Below are 8425 nucleotides of genomic sequence, written 5' to 3'. Positions count from 1 at the left end.
AAAATGGATTCATGAGTTATATTTCCTATATGGGCTCACTTTATGTAAAGGAAATATTTGAAATACAAGGATAAAAGCATATGGAATTTAGATTCAGAGGGAGTTTGGCATCTTCAAAGAAGTTGAAATGTTGATGAACTCAAGCTTTAGTGGGAGTAGATGGGTTCAATCAAATTGTGACAATCCCAATCATAGTGATTGAGAGGGAGTTTCACTATTGAAGGTGAAATACTTATGAGGTAAACTTTGTTTAATTGATTATTATACTAATGAAATCATTTAATGCCTTATAGGCCCTATGGTATTAATGAGGAAGTGATGACGTCTATACGATTATCACGTGTATTTGTTAATGTTATTAGAAGATGATGATCTTACACACATGATAGAGATCGTGTGGTGGCTATAATAGATCATGATAGATGATTTCTAACATGGTGGATTTAGTTTCCTAAAATAGACGATGACCTTCTAGATTGTGATAGACATTATGTGATGGTTGAAACACATCACAATAGATCATGAATGTTCCTATGGTAAGTGCACATTACCTTTTAACATTTGAGTTATGGTGAATATCATGAGATTGATATTCTTTGTCATACCATATCTTTGATATCATTTTGAGGTGATATCTAAACCTAGATATCACATGTTAGGTGATTCCTCATATCACATGTTAGGTGATATGTAAAACAAGGTATGACATGCTAGGTGATTCCTCATATCACATGTTAGGTGATATGTAAAACAAGGTATCACATGTTAAGTGATTCCTCATATCATGTGTTAGGTGATATATAAAACAAGGTATCACATGTTAGGTGATTCCTCATATCAAATGTTTGGTGATATGTAAAAAAAGGTATCACATGTTAGGTAATTCCTCATATCACATGTTAGGTGATATGTAAAACAAGGTATCACATGTTAGGTGATTCCTCATATCACATGTTAGGTCATATGTAAAAAAAGGTATCACATGTTAAGTGATTCTTCATATCACATGGTAGGTGATATTTGAAACTAGGTTAGATGATACTACATATCAAGTGTTATGTGATCACAAGATATGTAATATGGATATACCATGATCCCTTACGGTGGATATCATGAGACTTGATATCTATGTACACACCATAACTGAAAAGGATATCATTAGACTTGATTTTTTTAAATATATTTGGATGGTATCAATTTTAAATAAGGAGAACTTATATATAAGCACTTTTTCTTCCCTAGCTAAGAGGGAGTGTTAAAGCATGTAGCTTTGGTCTAACAATAACTGTGATATGCATAGTTAAAACCGATTACATATATATATTTTTTGAGATCTTTAAGGCATGCTCAAATCTTCTTTTTAATCGTTTAATATTTAGATCATGATTGATCTATCCTTTATTTTAGGTTGCAGATTTAATGATTGGTAATACATTGATTAATTTGGTTTAAGTTTGTAACAAATCATGAAGATTAGTTACCATCGAATGGGTGTGAGTATGAATGTCCATGTCTCCATTCAGAGACATGACCATTCATTGCCACACCCTTTCCACTTGATATATATCCAATCTACCCAAAGCAAACAAGACATTGAAATCTATTAATGCAAGCATTTCAAAGGATCAAAGGAAAGTTTGAGTTCAATAATATTTTATCTTTGTTATTACTACACTAACTTCTGTAGATTCTAGAAGTGATTCAGTCCATCGGGATTAGTGATCATACCTACAATACAAGTGTCCATTAGTCAACAATTGATTTAAAATCTGGTAATAAAATTTACAAATGTCATAAATAATCATGGGTCTATTCTCTTATGTGGATTTTGTGAGTTTTTCAACTTGATCCATTTATATAAGTCTTATGGTGTATTATTCATCATCTATCAAATAAACTATTAGTAAATGGATTAAATTCTTGATGACTTTGATTGGTCTTTCACCTTCCAACTAGATGAAATTACCATGGTATTGATCAACACATAGTTAATCCACCCTTCTTTGAAAACCTTTAGTAGATTAGCTAAATGAGTTAGATCCTTCAGTACTAGGTACTTGAAATCTCCCTTCAACTATCTATTCTCATCACACATTTTCAAATATTCCTTCTTGATCTCTACATGTCTTAGCCTTATAATTTTGCATTATAAAAATATCTTGACATCTTCTATTACTATCAGTTGGAAAGGAATTTATGATAGGGCATTGCCTTTATCAACTTCTACTACCTTGAAAGGATAGAGTTTGTATTCATATAGGGTATTTTCTATAATCTTGAACAATAGTGTGATACCAACATTCACTTCCATGGTGATCCTATGAAATCTTGTCTTTAACTTCAATCCTTTCTACAAAGTTTGTCGCTTGATTCTACTACTCAAATTGGGTTAACAAATGATCAATTTGATCTTTAGAAAATACTTAACTCTTGAATAATTGACTTAGTAGATCACAATATGCACTCACACTTAGCTCCAAAAATCACTCATCAAAATTATAAGGTGAAAATTTATTAGGTTTTCCTTCTATTTATTTTCAAAAAATTTCCCAACAACTACAAGGACATATCATCACCAATTTACTATTCTTTACCGATAATAATAGTTTACTATAGTAGGTAAGTTCTTCCCTATTAGGAGCTACAAGTTGCAACCATCTAAATGGATTACCCCATTAGAAGTGACTAATATATTGTTATGTGTATCTAGAATCCCTATCAAAGAATATCCTAGTAAGGTATATTATCCCCCTATTATAGCCTTGAACTAGTTAAGGGATTTATTGACTAGTAATGTTAAGAAATACCTTGCTTAAAGGATCTTAGCAACTTGTTGATTTTTTTAGCAAAACAAAAAATATTTGACATGTAAGTACCTTCTTCAAGAGCTCATTAGATCCTTCATGCTTTGTATCTATCAATACAATCCTTTTATGTCCCCTTGGAGATCATATATGTGACCACTCATTGATTCTACTACAATTCTTCATATCAACACTTAATTGTTATAAACTATTTTTCGTTATCCTTGACTATATTTATTCAATCCTAGCCTTCAATTAGAAAACCTAATTAGGGTTCTAGATTCCTCAATAGCTTCCTCTAGATTTCATTTCTTATTCAAACCTTCTTACATGTTTGAGCATATCAAATTGATCTTTCTTTGTTTGTCATTCACAATATTTGTTTGCCGTTCACTATATTTTTATTTTATTTTCTAACACATTTGTTGAATTCACCAAAAAAATCTATTCACACATCCCCATAAACTATTTCATTATGCACTATAATATATGTAGATAGTTTCACCCTTTGTTAAGATTCACCAAATCTTGCTCCATTGTGATCAAACATGAAATTTATCAAAATTGTTATAAACTTCATATGTTCAGAGATTGATTGGTTATCCTATTTACCTATTCACCAATATCCACTATTTATCAATAAGTCTTTACCTATTGACTCTTCACCTATTGGTCTATCTATGCACCAATAAATCTTGTATTTTAGTTCACCAATAAGACTTCACATGTTTGTTCTTACCTATATAACTTTATCAACATTTCCTAATTGACCTGTTTGTCTTTACTACTTTCTTTTATTGGTAGGTTATTCATATTTACCTATTGCGTCTACCTAGTGTAACTTCACAAAAATGATTTCACCTATGCAATGACTTACTAGCAATAACAACCATATTCCCATGGCATAATCAATAACTTTATTACAATTTTCCAACCATTACATTTTTCAAAAAAATTATTGTACCATAACCATTTAGTATGCCCCCTCATGATCCTTCATATACTTACTTACTTACAAGTGCAACGATAATTCAAATGTACTTATAATTTCTCTTGTAGTCATGGCCATTTCTAACCATTGCCAATGTAATATAGGTGATCCATCTATCCAAAAAAGAGCACCCTACATTACGCAAGTGATTGTTGTTATTTCATTCTTAACTTTATAAATATCAATAAGGGATTCACTCCCAAATTGGGGTGTTTTAAAACTTTATATAGTGTTCTAAATGAAAAATTAAAAGTACTAAAATTAATAAATATTTGAGACCCTCTAAATATTATTATTTGTAGTAGGAGAAAATTGAAACTTGAGACCTTCAAAATGCTAATATTTTGACTTTTTATAAAATACAAAAATTGTACCAAATAAAGAATAAAAAATATTCTCTACAATTATTCCCCATTCAAATTCTCTTTTTATCCATCAATATCTCCCATTCTTTTATTTGGAATAAAGATGGATTCACTTAATATGTCCATTTGAAATAAATTGATCCCCTTCACTTAAACATTAATATCTAATTTCCATCATATGTTGTACCTATACTTAAAGTTCAAGTCTACAATTTTAAATAATAAAATATTAAAAATATTTGGAAAAATGTTATTATTTAAACATTTTACTAAAATTCTTAAAGCGTCCAAGTTAGGAAACTTATGTGTATAACTGTAAATACAAAGTTTACTCTCAAAGTTAGTGTTATGAACTTTGTACAAAAGTGTATAAAAATATAATACTAAAAAAGTATTAAGGAACTTTTAAATACTTTTATTTTGATATTTTCCTCGAACTACTAAAAGTGTCCCCCCACCCCACCCCCCCCCCCCCCCCAAAAAAAAAAATTCATTATGTGTACAAATATCTAACCTTTTTAGAGAGGTATTTCAAATTCATCGATAATCTTAAATGAACTTTCCTGTAATAATTTATAAAGCTTTCTTTATTTACAATTGAGATGTCAATCACCTCAAACTTTTTTTCCCATAAAAATACTTTTAATTTTTATATTGACATTTCAAATAAAATGATTACCCCAACCTTAATTTCCAAAACTTACCTCATTTATAATTGAAATCTATCCAAATTATTGCATCACCCTCTATCCAAGGTGTTCTCATACAAGTGATTAGAAAAATGGTAGTGAAGGGAGGTAGAGTAGAGGAATTGTCTAAATGATTTTCTATCCATTTTAATATTTTTTACAAACTATTAGAAATGTCCCAATTTTTTTTATATAATATTATATATACAAATATCTAATCTTTTCTAAAGAAAGTATTTTAATTACATTGATCATCTTAAAGAAACATTCTTATAGTAATTTCTAAAACTTCCTCTATTTCTAACTGAAATCTAAATCACTTCAATTTTTTCTTTAAAATGCATTTAATTTTTATGTCGACATTTCAAATAAACTAATTACCTAACATTTATTTATAATTGATGGCACCACTCTTACCCTACTTCTCAAAAACCCTCTAGATAAGGCAACTTAAATCTCATTATTTGCATTTACCAACAGTTGAAAATGTCTTGGCGTTCAGTTCAATGTGAACCAGGTGTTCTGACACAAATCATTGGAAAAATGGAAGTGAAGGGAGTTAGAGTAGAGGAATTACATTCTCTAGACTCGCAATGTCTAAATGATCTTCTACCCATTTATGGCATTATCTTCCTGCCCAACTATAGATTACGAGAGAATGATAACAGGCCTGTATTGGATCTTCCGAATATCTTCTTTTGAAAGCAACAACTCAACAATGCGTGCCCAACTCAGGCCATAATTTCCATACTCATGAACTCTCCATCTCATGTGCAAATTGGTCCACAACTCTCCAATTTGAAAGAGTACAGTAGAAATTTCAACACCACTGCTGAAATCTATTTGTATTACAAATAACAATGTACTTCGTGAAGCTCACAACAGTTTTGCCAAAGAAGAGGCTGCTGCTTCTACTTCTCAAATTGATGGGCTTACTTTCATTATCTATTTGCCAGTTGATAACATTGTTTATGAATTAGATGGGACGAAAGAAGGGCCCGTCTCTCTTGGCCGCTTTGATGGAGCTTCGGATGGTTTGGATTGGTTGAATGTTGGTCGCCCAAAATTTTAACAAAGATTGGAGAAGTACATGGAAAGCAACATAGAGTTTAGCGTGTTGGGTGTTATGAAAGATTGGAAACAAGAGCATGTTGCCCGTCTGGAGAATCTCTAGAGCAGGAAAGATCAGGTTGTGGAGGAATTGAGAGGGAAGACGGATGAAGGAAGCAGAGACAGAATCTGAGATTGAAAATTTGAAGCAGAAGATATCAATGGAGGATGAGAAGATGAGAAGTTGGAAGAGGGAGAATGAAACTAAGAAGCATAACTATGCACACTTTTTTGAAAATTTCTTCAAGCTTTTATCTGACAAGGGTAAACTCAACAATGTAATTGAGAAAGCCAAGTCCGGGCAAAAGAAATGAGAAATCTTGATCAGTGGTGGGAAAAATGTGGTGAAACTCTGCAATCATGATATTTGATCTATTTAATTTTTATTTATAATTAGAATGTTTTACCAAGATTTAATATAGGCATGCACGTTGCTGTTAACTTAATACCCTCTATCGGAGAGCGTACGGGCTTCGATCCCGCGACCACTGATATCAAAATAAATTTGTACATAGAATAATATTTTACGATTTTCGGTTGAACGATTATTATTATTACTATGAAATTTCGTAATCATGCAGTTTACATTATTATGGAATTTCGTAATCATACAAATATCTAACATTTTCTAAAGAAAGTATTTTAATTACAAAGATAAATTTATTTAACTATGAAAGAGTCTTGGCAATGAATTTTGTGGAACTTAAGAAAAGGCGCTGGACCATAAAAAACGTCAAAGTTTGGTGATTTTTATTTTTATTTTCTTGTTATTTTCTAAAATAAAAGATTTGGTAAAAATTTATTCTATAAACTGTTTTTTTTGAAATTTGATGAATATTTATTCTTTAAACTGTTTTTTAAATTTAATACTACATTTTTATTGAGGATAGTCACATATTTTAGATAAATCTAAATTTATATAAAAAATATAGATATAGACATACTATTTTTTATAATTAAAATATATTTAAAAAATTGAGGTCTATAATATAAATTATTTTGCGAAGGTTAAAAACATAAATTTAAATTCTACAAAAGCTATTATTATTTTCAAAAGCAAAAAATTTAAAATGGCGTAATTTGTATCACTTAATTAACTAATATATTAATTTTTTTAAAGGTACCAAGATGAATCCAATCCATCAGAATAATCAAATACAACAAGATTTAATTTATTTATAAAAAACAAAAATTTACAAACCACTTAGATACATCGCTTTATAAATACATCATCAAATACAAGTATCTATTACAAAATATATAATCAGATAGCACTATAATCTACACCTTTATAAGAGTGAAAATTCAAAATATGCCCAAAAACTTAAATAATATGTATTACCTATGTGGGTTTCCACTATTTATCCTCAACCGTTTCTTCTCAGTGATCTGAGTGAGGCACATATCCTAATGCTTTGATCTCCTCCGACAAAATTGTATGGAGACAATCGGTGCCCTCAATTTGCTGGGAGGAATGAAGATGCTCCAATTTAACTTATGCTTCTTCTTTATCTGAGTTTTTCTAATTCTCAATGCTATTACCATCTTTCATGTTTGAAGCATATGCCATAATCTACAAAGGATAAGTATTTGTGGATTATTGGGCTTAATAATGACAAATGGCTACCCAACAATTAGCCTCTAATTCTAACTACTAACTTCATTACTAGATTATATCACTGAGCATATAGTTATTCCACATAAAACAATAATTTTTTTTAATTTCTTAATTAAATGAATCTAACTCCAAGAGAATTGCATTTCCTCAAGTAGTCATTACTTGAGGAGATGTAACCTCAAACTTATGAGTAACCTTTACACATCATCAAGTGATTCACTTTATTCCTCTAAAATAATACATAGTACATAGTTGTAGTAACAACTTAGCGAATCAAAAATTAAGGTAGCATTTATGTATATCACATGTGGATTAGCTGATCCACCAACTATTGGCAAAACTGGACTTTATACATAGTCCGAGAGATGTCTTGTATCATACAAAAACCTTTTTGCATTATAATCTCCTCTTGTTATTCTCTTTCCTTGGCCATATCCACTAACTTCCCTATTGAATAATGTGGAACTAGATATAGGAGTGAGGATGACAGATGAGTGGAAGCCAACTAACCTCATTGTCCAATGAAGCCTTAATGTAAATGGTTACTCAAGACTTATTGTCAAAATATTTTTCATCCTTATCCAAATTTTATACCTAAGAAAAGCCTTGTAAACCATGGAAACAACCTCCAATCTATGGGACTTGAACTATGACGTTGAGTCTCTGATGAAGGTCAGCTTCCTTTACCATCAAGACACACCTAACTACACTTCAAGAGGAAAAGGGAGAAGTAATGCCTGAAAGAAAATCTATCTACTCTAACCTAAGGGGTGATGCACAAAAAATAGAGTGTTTGACCTTATCCCTATCCATAAATGCACAATTAACTAGTTATAACCTCAAAGAAT

General features: G+C 30.6%; 1 pseudogene; it reads left to right on the top strand.

Annotated features, from left to right (window-relative positions):
- The first annotated feature begins 5335 nt into the window (after positions 1-5335).
- On the top strand, positions 5336-6092 carry LOC149558038 (ubiquitin carboxyl-terminal hydrolase 2 pseudogene; annotated as a pseudogene).
- The last annotated feature ends 2333 nt before the right edge of the window (positions 6093-8425 follow it).

This window comes from Cupressus sempervirens, chromosome 5 (assembly GCF_028749045.1).
Source record: "Cupressus sempervirens isolate cs-2001-9-10 chromosome 5, ASM2874904v1, whole genome shotgun sequence".
Classification (NCBI taxonomy): domain Eukaryota; kingdom Viridiplantae; phylum Streptophyta; class Pinopsida; order Cupressales; family Cupressaceae; genus Cupressus; species Cupressus sempervirens.
This window is presented reverse-complemented; position numbering and strand designations above follow the sequence as displayed.